This window comes from Arachis ipaensis, chromosome B01 (genome assembly GCF_000816755.2).
Source record: "Arachis ipaensis cultivar K30076 chromosome B01, Araip1.1, whole genome shotgun sequence".
Lineage (NCBI taxonomy): Eukaryota > Viridiplantae > Streptophyta > Magnoliopsida > Fabales > Fabaceae > Arachis > Arachis ipaensis.
Window position 1 is genome coordinate 8,628,794 of NC_029785.2, and position 15,953 is coordinate 8,644,746.

The following is a 15,953-nucleotide window of genomic DNA, read 5'->3' on the forward strand; positions in this document are numbered from 1 at the left end:
TTTTAGAAGAGAGAAGAGCGCTTTAATTACATAAAAATAGTACTTTCTAAAAATAAAGATATGTTCCTAAATTAGTATAATTATGTATTATTCATTAAATATTAATTATAATATAATTATAATTAATATATTTTTTATAAAATAATTTAGAATAGAGAATAGGAAAGTTTATTTTGGAGGGAAAACGGAGTCATGAGAGATCGACACGTCACCTTCATTAGTTGGGAAAAAACCCAGTTTTAGTATATTAAGTAGATAGATACACTCAAATATCTTCGTGTTACATCCAAATTTGCTACAAATACAGAAAAATATTTCTTTTAATGCTACATTTTTTTCTTCTTCATTTTTCCTTATTTATTTCTTTCTTTTAGTTAAATTAATGTAAGTTCATCCTCTTCCAAGTAATTTTGTAGCATTATGTGTTTCTTTTTCTTCTTTGTTTGATTTTTTTATTTTTATTCTTGTTAAGATAGTAAAACATAAGAAACTTGAGAAGATAAAACAAAAAGGAAAAGACGAATAAGAAAAAAAGAAGAAGAAGATGGTGATGATGATGAAAAAGAAGAAGAAGAAGCAGCAGAAGATGAGGAGGAAGAAGATGAAGAGTTTTGAATTATGCATAACTTATCAGCACACATACACAAAAAATTCTTAAATAATACACTCAAATATCTTTGTGTTACACCCAAATATCTTCGTGTTACGCCCAAATTTGCTGCAAATACAGAAAAATATTTTCTTCTAGTGCAGTATTTTTTTCTTCTTCTTTTCCTTAGTTCTTTCTTTCTTTTTAATTGAATGAATGTAAATTCATTCTCTTCCAAGTAACTTTGTACCATTACGTATTTCTTCTTCTTCTTTGTTTGATTTTTTTGTTTTTATTCTTGTTAAGAGAGTAAAACAAGAAGAAACTTGAGAAGATAAAACAAGAAAAACAAGTCGAATAAGAAAAAAAAGAAGAAGATGATGATGATGAAAAAGAAGAATAAGAAGCAGCAGAAGATGAGGAGGAGGGAGAAGAAGATTTTTGAATTATGCAGAACTTATTAGCACACATACACTGAAAATTTTTAAACAATACACTCAAATATCTTCGTATTACACCGAAATTTGATACAAATACAGAAAAATATTTTCTTTAATGCAGAATTTTTACATTACATTTAATTCAAACCATCAACGATGAACAATAATTTTCACAAACAAAAGCAATACTATTCACCTATAGAATCATAAACTACTAACAAAAACATTAACCAGAATCGAACCACACCTCAGCCACTTGATTGGATTCAAAACAATAATAAACTTGAATTATTCATTATCTTCAACAACGAGATAACTGTTCGAAACTGATTTTAGAACTTGATTTCAAAAACGTTGAGAACGAATAAAGAGAAACGCAGAGAATGCAGAGATAGAAGAGAACGTAGATCGAAAACGTTGAGAAAATTCAAAAACGGAAACGAAATCCTTTCGAAAAAGACAGTTATATATTCGCGCGTTGATTGAAAAGTTTGTTAAATTAAAAGGCGCATGAGGTAAATTATGGTAAAATGACTTGTATGGAAAAATGACTTGTATGTGGAGAATAATTGAAATATTATTTATATATTAAAAATAATTGTTATATATTAATATATATTATTTAATTTATTTTTAATATATATTTTATATTAATAATTAATTTTAGTATATATAAACAAAACAATCAAATAACAATCATAAACACCACAAATCTCGTACACTTCATTAAAAGCTTTGTTTAATGTCTACCTAAAATAAATAAATAAAGAAAAAAAAAACAAAAACAAAAGCTTTCTCACTTACAGCATAGAATGATAGAACACACCACTTGTATTCTATAGTGTTCCGGCTGTGGAACCTTTGAAGCTTCTTCCTGAGTTTCAGAATTACAAGCTCCTATCTTTCTAAAATAATGGCTTTACTTTCTCTCAACATGGTTTCAGTTCCACCAAGAACAACAACAATCTTGTTTGATAGCTCGTGTACCGGACGGGTCGGGATGATACTTCGGTTGGTGAGATGGGGTGTCGCCTGATTCCGGGTTGCTGGGTTGGAGGAGGAGTAGCCGACGTCCCGAGTTCTTCGTGAGGAGAGGGGGGTGTCACCTACAAAGACACTCCGACGCTCTAGTCAGCTAAGTGTGCAGGCGAAAAAGGGATAAGATGACGTATGTGACGTACCTTGGGGGAGGGGTAGGACCCTCCCCTTATATACCTTGTCAGACGAGTGGGCCCCATAGGAGAAGGCCTCCTTCCAGGAAGTTTCCTTCTCCCCAGCTGTTGTGCAGCTGGCAAGGAGGAAACGTGGCCGGATCGCCAAACAGACGGATGCGATGACCGGCCCTAACGGACCGGTAGATCTCCGGGTCGGGTCGGCCTCTAGCTGGGCTAGGCCGTAACAGTGCCCCCAACGCGCCAGTTGGGGCCGTGAGTGCCGTAGGTGGCGCGTTCTGTTCCTCTTCGCATGAGGTGTCGGTTGGTTGAGTGATCGTGACAGGGGCGCATTTTCTGGGCGCGTGGGCTTGTTCGTGGCAGGGGTGAGCCGCTTCTCGCCTCATTTCTCGCGCTGCACATTAAATGCTCATAATGGGAAATTCAAAACCCCACGCACAATGACTATTTTACCCCTGTCTTTCGGGCTTCTTCACGCGTTAGTTATCCCCCTCAGTTTCCTTCATTCATCACTTGGTATTTGGTTTTCATCTTGTTACCATCGCATCCCCTGATCACTCTCCTTGTTAGTTCCAATTTGCCGCTGCAGTCTCCCTTCCTCTCTCTAGCCTCTCTAATCCTTTCGACTCCTTCGTTCCAATGCAACTATCCAGGTATGTTTCATTTCCCCTTCTTCAACTTGTTTAGTTTTGCTTTGTAATTGTGCTATTTCTGTGCGTGTGTGTTGTTTCTTTGGGCTGGATTGCGTAGTAAACACTGCTAGCGTTAGGTAGATACATTAGGGGGTTACCATTACAGGGCATCAGTTTTTTAGGCTTTACCTAGAATCTGCTTCAGCCATGGTTGATTTCAGTTGTTGAATAGGCTAAAATTAGTTTCTGGACCTTTTTCGAGCTCCCGACCTCGTAGACTAACCGAGTGGTGCCTCCACTGTAGGTATGCCTCGTATCGTCTCACGAGCTTCCTCCTCAAGCGCGGGTTACGACCGGTACGCTTGGGTGACCTCCGACGTGAAGGACTTCCCAAACCAGATGGGTGAGGAGGAGCTTACAGAGTTTTGTCAAGCCGAGTACTTGTGCGGCGGGACTGACGAGGAGGCCAACTACGATGTTTTCGTTCCCTCCCCACGAACGGTTATACGAAATCAACCTCCACTCCCCCCGAGTTGCCGACTGGATTTGGTTCTACAAGGCAATGTTCACCCAATTGGGGGTTCACATTCCTTTCTCTTCTTTTCAAATGGCGCTCCTTAACCGGATCTCCATGGCGCCGTCGCAGTTGCATCCGAACAGTTGGGCTTCCATCCGCTGTTTCGAGATGGTGTGTGAATACTTAGAGCTGCCGGTGTCTGTCGACATTTTTCTTTTTCTCTTCAACCTCACGAATCCTTCCAAAGAAGGGAAAGCAAGGAAAGGATTCATGTCCTTCCGATCTGCCCAGGGTCGGAGGATTTTTGGCTTGTTTGAGGACTCTTACCATGGATTCAAGGATAAGTACTTCAAGGTGCGCCCAGTCAAAGGTCGCCACCCCTTCTGGTTGTCGTTAGAAGGGCAACGCCTCATCCCGACGTATTGGAGTTTCGGGGTGGGTCCAACACCTTTATTAAGGTGACCTATAAGGGAATGTCCGCTGTGGACAAAAAGATTGCCGACGTGTTGTTGGCTGTCTTTGGGAGAAACCACGTGAACCCCCACCTTCTTATGGGTGACCGGGAGGTCGCTAGAAATTACATTTGTGAGTAGCTTTAACTTGTATTTCTTGCGTTACTGTTGCTTCGATTTGTTATGCCGATTTCACGACTAACTCGTTTTACTTTTGTTGTAGTGGGAATGTCTGCCGAGATGACAGGTCTTGAGAATTTGTATAACACCTTCCTGGCTGATGAAAGCAATGAAGATACGGTCGGCGGGAAGCCGGAGGCCCCGCCTGAAGATAAGAACCAAGCGGTGTCTCCACCCCATGATACCGAGATGAAAGACCGCAATGCTGAAGGGGCGCACATTTCTCCTATTCGTGAGGAGGTGGTCGGTACTGGGGGTTCGGCCTCCAATCCGCAAGTCGAGGAGGATGACTTAAAGGTTATCCACAACCCCAAGAGGCAGAGGTCGTCCTCCAGCCCTGAAGGAGCCCTCACCGTCATGGAGAGGAAATTTGATGTTGGGAACTTCATAGACTCCCAGCTGCTTCCCGGCACGGAGGAACATTTCCATGGCATCGACCTTGCGAGGCAGGCAAGGTGGATGTACCGGACCCTCCTCTGCGGCACCGCCATAGCTCGGAAGGCCGAGTTTGAGCTGTCGGGAATGCAATCGATGCATAGGAAGCTCGAATCTGCTGTTAAGGCCAATAACCAATTCAAGACTCAAGTTGAAACAATTCAGGAGTAGCTAACCGAAGCGGAGGAGAAGCTTAAGGCTGCCGAGGAGAAGGCCACATCCACTGAAGAAAAGTTAAAGGTCTCTGATGCCACCGTTTTCCAGCTAACCGAGCGGGAGATGACTTTGGAGAGCCAGCTCAATGCTGCACAAGGCCGAGTGGTTGCTTTAGAGAAGGAACGCGATGTGGCCGTCTCGTCGGCTAAGACCGCTTAAGCCGAAGCTGAAGAGTTTAAGAAGAAGCACAAAGAGACCGTGAAGCAGAGGAAGAGCGCGATCTGATGACTGAAGAGGCCCTTAAGGCTCAACTGAAAATTGTGGCTCCTGACTTCGACACATCGGCAATCGAGGTTTTCAAAACAATCAAAGATGGCAAGATTGTCGATATGCCGAAGAAATGATGTCTTGTACCTTTGCATATGTCTTGTAGTTTTGTTGTAGAACTTGTCGCGCAGTTTGATGAACTTTGTAGAACTTGTATTTAAACTACTTTGATATCCGCTTGGTTGGCTTATAATTACTGTCTTTTTCCTGCTTACTTGGCAGCGCATTCTCGTTTTATTTTGTTACCGTTTTGTTGGTACTGGCTCGTCGCTCGCGTTTGTTTACCATTGCGTTAGTAATTTTGACGAAGCCAAGTCGTGGCTTTACTATTGCTATAGCCGTTTGTTATCGTGTTGGTTTGGTTGGTTCCCAGGGTGATCAGTCCCGGGGTACCATGTCCATGAAAATTTCGTTGTCGCAGGACGCATAAGAGGGGAAAAGTAAATTTAACAAGTGAACATTAATCGACAGTTGAACAAGTCTATTGCAATGATAAGTTCTTAACAAAAGTAAATTATTTGATGGCAAAGGGGGACCCGGGTCTTGCTAACCTCGTCAAATCGCCTGCTCGGCGTGTTTGAGCTAAGAATAAAATCTTCTTAAGTTACTTGCATTTCATGTTCTCGGGACTTCCTTGCCATCGAGCCTCTCCAATTTATAGGCGCCCATGCCAATCACTTCTTTGACCCTGTAGGGGCCTTCCCAGTTTGCCGCCAGCTTGTCTTCCCCTTGAGTTGGCTGCCCGATGTCGTTGCGCCGCAGGACTAGGTCGTTTTGTTCAAATTCTCTCCTGAGTACTTTTGCGTTGTAGCACAGGGCCATTCTTTGCTTTAGTGCTACCTCTGACAAATGGACCATCTCCCTAGCCTCATCTAATAGGTCCTTCTCTATTGCTTCCTCCACTCCCTGCAGAAGTAATCGTGGGCTCGGCTCGCTGACCTCCACGGGTATCATAGCATCCACCCCGTATGTCAGGCGGAAAGGGGTTTCTCCTGTGGACGATTGCTCGGTCGTTCGGTAAGACCATAGAACTGAGGCGAGTTCGTCAGCCCATGCGCCCTTTTTATTATCAAGCCGCTTCTTGAGGCCTAGCAAGATGACCTTATTTGCGGCCTCAACTTGGCCGTTCGACTGGGGATGCTCTACGATTGAGAACTTTTGCTTTATGCCCAAACCGGCGAGGAACTCTACGAACTTCTTGTCGGTGAACTGCGTCCCGTTATCAGAGATAACGACTTTTGGGATGCCGAATTGGGTTATCACCTGCCTCCACATAAACTTTCGACAACTGGATGAGGATATACTGGCCAGTGGCTCGGCCTCTATCCACTTGGTGTAGTAGTCGATAGCAACAATGAGATACTTGACTTGCCCCGGACCAACCGGAAAAGGTCCCATGAGGTCAACTCCCCACTGTGAGAAAGGTCGGAAGGATGTCAACAGGCTTAGCTCGGAAGCCGTCGCCTTATGAAAATTGGCGTTCTCCTGGCACTTGATGCATTTCCTTACGAATTCTTTGGAGTCCTTCATCATTGATAGCCAGTAGTAACCAGCTCTGATGAGCTTTCTTGCTAGGGCTTTACCCCCGATGTGATGACCACAACACCCCTCATGGACTTCTCTAAGCACATAGTCCATTTGGTCAAGGTGTAAGCACTTCAACAAAGGTTGACTGAGTCCCTTTTTAAACAACTGTCATTGTATGGTCGAGTATTTGGCCGCTTCCCTTCTCAATGCTTTGGCCGCCTTCTCGTCGTCGGGGAGCTTGCCGCTTTCCAAAAAGTCAATGATCGGGTCCATCCAGGAGGGATTTCCTTTTGTCAAGTGGAGGGTGACTGTTAGTTCCTTTATCAAACCCTAAATGAGAGATCGGTTGCCGGCCCCTGGTTTAGTGCTTGCTAGCTTGGACAGAAGGTCCGCTCATGTGTTCCTTTCTCTCGAGACGTGTTGTATCGTGACCTCCTTAAATTGTTTGCTCAACTCTTTAACCTTCTCCAGATATTTCTGTACCAAGGAGTCCCTGGCTTGGTAGGTCCCGTTAACTTGAGAAGTGACAACCTACGAGTCACTGCATACTTCTAGCCTAGTGGCGCCGACTTCCCGTGCTAAGGTTAAACCGCCCAGAAGGGCCTCATACTCTGCTTGATTATTTGACACCGGGAACTCGAACTTGATCGATTATTCATATATGACCCTAGCGGGGCTCTACAGGATGATCCCGGCACCTTCGAACGTCTGGTTGGAGGCCCCGTCTACATAGAGCCTCCACCGTATGCTTGTTGCCTCGGCTGAGCCCCCTGTTACTTCTATCAAGAAGTCGTCCATGGCCTGTGCCTTAATCGCATGCCTGGGTTCATATTTCAAGTCGTATTGGGACAACTCGATGGCCCAAGTCATCATTCTTCCTGCTAGGTCGGGTTTCTGGAGTATCTGGCGGATTCTTTGATCTGTCCTCACGACTACCTAACGCCCTTGGAAGTACTGTCGTAATCTACGGGAAGAGGTTAGGAGTGCAAGTGCCAACTTCTCTAATTTGCTGTATCTCAACTCTGTTCCGTGCAGTGCTCACGAAGTAGATTGGTTGCTGAACCTTCCCTTCCTCCCGTACCAAAACCGCTGCCATCGCTTCCTCCATTATGGCTAGATACAGGTAGAGCGGCTCTCCGACCTTGGGTTTCCAGAGAACGGGTGGTGTTGCAAGGATCTCTTTGAAATGCTTGAATGCTTCCTCACATGCCAGGGTCCATTCAAACGATATCCCCTTTTTCATAAGGTTGAAAAATGGTAGCACTCTAGCAGCCGACGCTCCGAGGAACCGTGATAGCGTGGTGAGCCTCCCTGTTAGCCTTTGGACGTCTTTAATGCATCCCGGGCTCTTCATCTGGAGTATTGCTTCACATTTTTCTGGATTAGCCTCTACCCCTCTTTGGGTTACCATGAACCCCAAGAACTTTCCTGCTTCCATGGCGAAAGCACATTTAAGTGGGTTGAGCCTCATGCCGTGTTGCCGGAGGGAGGCGAATACGTTTTCCAGATCTCCTACGAGGTCGTTAGGTCGGGTGGTTTTTACTAAGATGTCATCGACGTATACCTCCACCGTTTTCCCTATGAGGTTGTTGAATATCTTATTCATCAACCTTTGGTAGGTGGCCCCTACATTCTTTAGTCCGAACGGCATTACACTGTAGCAGTAGGTTCCCCCGAGCATTATAAACGCTGTCTTCTCCTCGTCTGGCTGGTGCATCGGTATCTGATTGTAGCCAGAATAAGCATCCATAAAGCTCAGATACTGATATCCCACCACCGCATCGACGAGCGCATCAATGTTGGGTAGGGGGTAGCAGTCCTTGGGGCATGCTTTGTTGAGATTGGAGTAATCCACACACATCCTCCATTTTCCATTGTGCTTTCTCACTAGAACTACATTCGACAGCCAGGTCGAGTAGTCGAGCTCCCGTATAAATCCCGCTTCGAGGAGGCTGGCCGTTTGCCTGGCTACCTCATCTGCTATTTCTTGTGACATCTTCCTTCTCCTCTGAGCCACCGATTTGGCCTCTGCCTTGACGGCCAAGTGGTATGACATGAGTTGGGGGTCTATCCCCGGCATGTCGGCTGGCGTCCAAGCAAATAGGTCGCCGTTAGCCCTGATCATTTCCATTAGGGGTTCCTTCAGGTCGTGTGGGAAGTTTCTGTTCACGAAGGTGAACTTCTCCTCTGTGTCGCCGATTCTGAATTTTTCTAAGTTCCTTTCCGGCTCAGGTCTGGGTTTGCCTTCGACTCTTGCGTCTAGGTCGGCAAGGAATACTCCCGATGCTTCCTTGGACTTCTTCCTTAATGAGAGACTGGCATTATCACAAGCGACTGCCGTTTCCAAGTCCCCTTTTATGGATCCCACGGATCCGTCATCAGCGATGAACTTCATTACCAACATCTTCGTACTGATCACTGCCTCGAGATCGTTGATGGTCTTTCTCTCTAGGATGATGTTGTAGGCCGTGGAGTCTCACAGAACCACGAACTCAGCCATTACCGATCTTCGCCCCTGTCCAAGTCCTACGGATATCGACAGGGAAATTATCCCATCTGGCTTGATGAAATGGTCGCCTAAGCCTACAACACCGTGCTGGTGAGTCTTTATGTTGGCATCTCGTAGACCCAAGGCATCGAACACATTGCGGAACATGATATTCGAGTCGGCCCCGGTGTCTATGAGGATCCGCTTGATGAGGCCGGTTCCCACTCTGGCCGTGATGACCATGGGAGGGCTTTCCGTGACCTCATCGAACCACTGGTCTTCCGGACCGAACGAGAGGGGTGGAAACCTTTTGGAGCTTCACGCGGAAGATGAGGAAACTGCCAGGACTTTGGCGTCTTTCTTGTGTGCCAACTTCGACTTTGGGGCTGCGTCTCTTGCTGTTACCACGTTCACTATGGTAAGGTCGTGTTCGTTGTCGTCCGGCTCGTGACGTCACTTCACCGCGCGGGTCTTGTCCTCTCCCTCGCGGTTGCGATCTCGTCTTCTCGGCTCCCTGATGAGATGGGAGAATTCGGCCAGTTTTCCGTCCCGGATTGCTTGTTCTAGCGCGTCCTTGAGGTCGAAACAATCATGTGTCTTATGTCCATAGCCCTTATGATAATCACAATATAGGCTCTTGTTCCCTCTGGTTCGGTCCTTCAGAGGTCGGGGCTTCAACAAAATTCCCTTCTCGGCTATCTGCTGATAAACTTCTATGATGGGGGCGGAGAGGGGGTATAATTGGTGAACTTCCCGACTCGGGAAAACGGCCTGGACGTCTTGCCTGGACCGCTGTCTCTGGCGTGCTCCTTTTGTCTTTCTCCGCCACCGTGCTGCCTAGGTTGATTGTAGGAGGGCTGCCGCTTGTTGACAGCCACGACTTGACTGACTTCTTCATTGTTGATATATTCTCTGGCTACACTCTGGATCTTCTGCATCGTCCACACCGGCATCGTGGTGAGATGCTTCCTGAAGTCCTCGTTTAAAAGTCCATTCATCACACACAGACTAGCTACCGAATCAGTTAGCCCGTCGATCTCCAAGCACTCGTCGTTGAACCGGTCTAGATATTTTCTGGTCGGTTTGCCGGACCTCTGAGTCACCCCGAGCAAATTGATCGGGTGCTTTGCCTTTGCGATTCTGGTAGTGAATTGGGCTAGGAAAGCGCTGCTAATGTCCAAAAACCTGGCTACCGAGCCCTGCGGGAGGCTGTTAAACCACCATATTGCAGGTCCCACCAGAGTGACCGGGAAAGCGCGGCACCTTACCTCGTCTCCCACTCCCTCCAGGTTCATCCTGGCCTCGAAGGCCGTAAGGTGCTCCTGCGGGTCTTGGGTTCCGTCGTACCTCATGTCCGTCGGCTTGTCAAAGTACTTTGGTAGCCGGACCTCGAGGATGGAACGATGAAACGGGGTTGCGCCCATTATCACGGGTCGCCGCGTTCTCCTTGGTCTTCCCTCGCCGTCTTCCCGGCGACCGTCTTCCCGGTCTCACCTGGTGGCGCGTCTCCCTTCCTGCCGGGTGTATATGATGGGGTCGCGGCGTCTTCTTGGGCGTCCTTCCTCCCGGGCGCTCTCGGGTTCAGATCGTGGGCTCGGCGTCCGCCAGGAGTGACTTCTCGGAGGGGACCGGGAGTAGCCTCGGGTTCGGATCGTGGGCTAGGCGTTCGCCGGGAGTGACTTCTCGGAGGGAACAGGAGTAGCTTGATTCGGGAGTTTGTTGACGATGTTCCTGATCTGCCAGCTGGCGCTCCAGGTTCTACATCCTGTGACGCAGTTCCTGCATTATTCTAGCGCTGTTGCTGCCTGTTCCCCCAAAGGGGCGTCTTTCTTGAGATCGTGAAGATGGCTCGGTTCGTCGTGGAGGGGACCTTGTCCGCTCCTGGGAGGAAGCCACGGAGGCCTCCCCTCTGTCTTCAGCCCCGCGGCCTAGTTCTCCAAGACCCAGTACAACGTCCATTCTCTTATCCCCACAGACGGCACTAATGTTCGGTAGCTCGTGTACCGGACGGGTCGGGATGATACTTCGGTTGGTGAGATGGGTTGTCGCCTGATTCCGGGTTGCTGGGTTGGAGGAGGAGTAGCCGACGTCCCGAGTTCTTCGTGAGGAGAGGGGGGTGTCACCTGCAAAGACACTCCGACTCTTTAGTCAGCTAAGTGTACAGGCGAAAAAGGGATAAGATGATGTGTGTGACGTACCTTGGGGGAGGAGTAGGACCCTCCCCTTATATACCTTGTCAGACGAGTGGGCCCCATAGGAGAAGGCCTCCTTCCAGGAAGTTTCCTTCTCCCTAGCTGTTTTGCAGCTGGCAAGGAGGGCACGTGGCCGGGTCGCCAGACAAATGGATGCGATGACCCGCCCTAACGGACCGGTAGATCTCTGGGTTGGGTCGGCCTCTAGCTGGGCTGGGCCGTAACAAATCTCATGCACAAGAACAAGGGTGCCTTCACTTCCTTTCTCATTCACTAGTAGATTGACTCACCACAGCACTTTCTGGTTTTCTTGGTTGTTGAAAGAGTAAGACATTGGGGTTTTGCAAAGTACCATTTTTAGTGTTCTTATGTAACATGTACTAATTTGCTTAGGTTTTGTTTTTCATGAATCAAATGACACTCAATTTTGTTATTTTTATGCTTTTTTGGTGCTTGTGGCTTCATGGGGACTAATGGTTTTGGTGTTTTTGTGTGAAAATTGATTTCAGGGAGCAGATTAACTATTAGAGCAATAGATACCGATACAAAGAATGGTAATTTGTGCTTTCTTGAGTTACCATTTTGATGTTCCTTTTTCAATTGGTCATATTTTTCTTAACATTTTTTTCTTTCTTTGTTGGGGCCGGGGGGTGTTTGGGATTGAGCAGTTAAGTCTCAGGCACCGGATAAGGCTCCGTCGAAAGACGGTTCAAGCATCAATCAGCTTCTTGGTATTAAAGGAGCTGCTCAAGAATCAGTGAGTTAATCAACTGTGTATTTTTTGTTGAGTTGTGATGGTTAGAAATTTGGGTTTAAATTTTCATTATGAATGCACAAAATGATCTCAATTAGATTTAATAAATAAAGCTTGATTAGCACCACAATTTCATTCACTTTTATTTTCTTCACTTATTTAAAATTGAGAAGTAGGAGTTCAATAATGAATGACAAGCAAGTGTAGTTGTTCTAGACAAAATTTCTAATTCTTCATGCTGTTCTTGGCAAAATATTCCAAATCTGACCACAACACGACGCGTATTTTACCCAAAGTTATAGATGTTTCTTAACAGTGTTGATGCTATTTGAAACTTGTTTCTACTTTTATAAACTCTCTCCTCATGCGAAGGGTGAACTACAATGCACAACCTTGTGTATTAGGCTGCCATCATACATTCTTGAAAATGTAGTTGAACATGTTGATAACAAATTAAGTTTGAATCTGTTTATAAAGTACTAACCCAAAAGTTTTTTGCCGTTGAAAATTTATTGCTTTGTTTACGTGTACTTGTTAGTTAACATTATGAATGAGGAGACAACTCTGGTTTTGTAATTATTCTTTCTATTTATGTTGTGCAGAATAAATGGAAGATTCGCCTTCAACTTACAAAACCTGTCACTTGGCCTCCGTTGGTTTGGGGTGCCGCTGCTTTTGGTACTACATTTTAGTTTAATCTCATTATTCTAAGACTAATGTTTTATTTCTTATGTTCTTTACTTGTTTGGTCACCACATATTTCATTTTTCCACTCGAAATTCCACAGGTTATCACTCAAATATGGGTGCTGCTACTAGGAGGTCTTGGCTTGGCAAGCCTATTAGACGTATGGGTAGGTACTGCTTAGTCTCAAGATCCATCTGATTAAAAATTTTCCAGTTTGATGTGTATAATTACACACATGGAGCTCATTCATAAAAATCTTCATATCGTTTTTACCATGATCCCAGACATACCCTTAGCATCAATTTCCTGTGGGGTAGTTTCTAAAATATTTCTGTTATAGGCAGGACATGACTTCCCCATAGTTTTTTACCTTGCCATGGCCCGTGGGTGGATCACTTCTGTCATACATATATTCTGCTCCTCCTTTGAAGGTAAACATTTAAATTCTTCTTATTCTCTTTTCCATTATTGTTAATGTGTCATATTTTTTCTTTTTTTTTACTTTTATGGTCCTTTGGCTAAGTTTTACTTACAATTTAGTTAAAATAAAATGGATGGATCGGAAACTCTGCCCTCGAAGCAAGTTACATCAGTTTACCATGGTACAGTACATTTTTCTTCTATAATATTTGTATATTATGAGTTATAGTTTTGACTGATAACCTGATTTAGTTAATTCATTGGCTTTGTTTTGTCTATCTGCTGATCTTGATTCATGATTTGATCATGTTTGATTTGTTTCTAAAGCATCATTTCTATGATTGAACTGTCTTTGACAAGTTCTTAATCATTTTATTGCTGCAGGTGGGCTGGTCAGGCTTTGTTTGGGACACTCACATCCGACATTATTTTCCTGACGTTGCTATACAGCATTGCTGGAGTATGTCGTTAAAATACAATATTACTTTGCATAGTGTCATGATGTGATGTTAAGAGGGTGGCAGGGTGCAATAGATTTGTTGCTAATATCTTTGGTCTGTTACACTGTAGTTGGGCATTGCCATGGTCAACGACTTCAAGAGTGTTGAAGGGGATAGAGCTCTTGGGCTTCAGGTCAATGCTGTTACCCTCTTCCTTTCCATTACTGTAACATGAAATTTCAATTTTTTTCAAAAATTTTGGTCTTGCAAATTCACTAACACTCAAGTTGATGCTCTGACCTTTTCTATTGGCAATCTAATATGCACAGTCTCTTCCGGTTGCTTTCTGTACTGAAACTGCAAAATGGATTTGTGTTGGTGCTATTGACATTACACAATTATCTGTCGCTGGTATATTTGTTATCCCTCCAATACTTAGATATTTGATCTGCATTCCAAGGTTCTTTTTCGTTTTAATGTCCATTATACTCTATCTGGAAATTATTCGTCATACTAAACCATTATTGTGTATCTTTATTATTTGTGGGTTGTAACCTTGATGATAGTTAAATTTAATTTTGCAAGATAGAGTTGAAATAAAAATGCATTTAAAACTATAACGTCGATATTACAATAGGTCTAAATCATATTGAGCCATGCTTTTGTCAACAATGGTGTCTAATCTAATCTCTACATTCCACTATTCCAGATGGTCCTTTTGACATTTTTGGTACACTCACAAATCAATGTATATAAGAATTGGATTTATTAGTGTATCAGAATTGTCAAAAGTCAAACTGCTATTTATATGGAATTGACGGTCTAGAAGGGGCTCTTTTTTTTCTATATGATTTCCGTTTGTGAGTAACCCAGCGTTATGGAGATTGTGGGTGATTAACAAGGCTGTGACAGCGTGAAGCTGAAGTTAGGTGGGGGATAAAATCGGACCGTCCGATTTCAAGGTGGGAGAAAGGAAGGCAAGTCGGACAGTCCAATTTGTTGGTGGGTGGGTTTGCATTACATGTAATCGGTGGCAGGGATTTGTGGGAGGGAAAAATTTTTTAATCCCGTGGCACCTAAATCGGTCCCACCAATTTGTTGTCGGGTAATTCAGATGTAAAGAAATCGGTGGCAGCGATTTCTAATGCGTGGAAAATTGTGAATGTTGAGCATCCGGTCAGACCGTCCGATTTAGTGAGTCATGGGTACATAAACGAAGATTGTACCCAGAACCCCCATTTCTTCTTCTTCTTCAGTCTGTGAGTCTCTGCATTTAGGTGATGTTCTTCCTCTTCTCTCATCTTTCTTTATTTCTGTAGATTAGATTTTGTTGAGACCGAGAGTGTTTAAAGTAGTATAGTATTGTATTATGGATGATAGAGTTGTATTAAAAATTTATTGTTATGGACAGATTTTATTACAAACATATGAGGGAGTTCAATTTGTATGTGAAAATCCATTAGATGTTGTTATTCCATTCACGTTGTCATTGGATGAATTAAAAGGTGTGATTTGTGAGAAGATACATTCAGAAAGATCTAGAAGAATATCGTGTATTTTGTACAGGTATCCTTTACTTGTGTTTGGTGGATTCGTTCATTTTCAGACCAAATACGTGACAGATGAAGCGAGTATGCAGGAAATGTTTTCAATGTATATTGAGAATCGACACCGAATATCGTGCATCGAGTTGTATATTGAGTTCAAGCAATCTGAAGCGGACCAAAATATTGAGCTGGAAGATTATGATAGTGATAGCGAGGAGAATTTTGAAAGTAACTATGAGATCGTTGGTCCAGGTGAAGACGAAGATGGAGCTGACGACACCATGAACGCAGACATTATGTGACACTTTACATACATCTGAATGTGAATATCATCAGTCAACACTATGCGATCTTTCAAACCCCTAAACCACGTCAACTTTATAAAGCTTCCTCTACAGTCTGCCTTCCTCGGTGCAACTCCAAACTGGTGCAAGCACTCGGCCTCCATCGCCTCAAAACAACTCATGGTTGGTCCTGTAACTGGAAGACCATTTGTCGGCAGACCTAGAATCATTGCCACATCCTCCAATGTCACCGCACACTCACCAACCGGAAAATGAAAGGTGTGCGTCTCAGGCCGCCATCTCTCAATCAGAGCATTAATCATTGCTGACTGACACTGGATTACCCCAATTTGGAAAACATAATAAAAACCCGTCTCCCGTAAGTAACCCTCAACAATTTCGTTGTACCGATCGGGCGGCTTCAAGTGATCACATATCAACATCCGTAAACCTTACAATATCACATTTCCTTTATATAAGTACCAATGTAACATAACTATCTTAACAATAATATAATTTCCCTCACATGTCTATTATTATAACTAACTACCTGCATACAGTTGCCTATCAAACATACATACATTGTAAACATACATACCTACTAATAAATGTGCCTAATTATTTGTCTAAATTATACTAAATAATGTTAAACTCAATTATTAATAACTATAATAATAATAATAATAACAATAACAATAATAATAATAATTACCA

General features: G+C 44.0%; 1 pseudogene; it reads left to right on the forward strand.

Moving 5' to 3' along the window:
- LOC107645743 overlaps nt 1,809–15,953 on the forward strand; it is a 21,349-nt pseudogene continuing 7,204 nt past the window's right edge.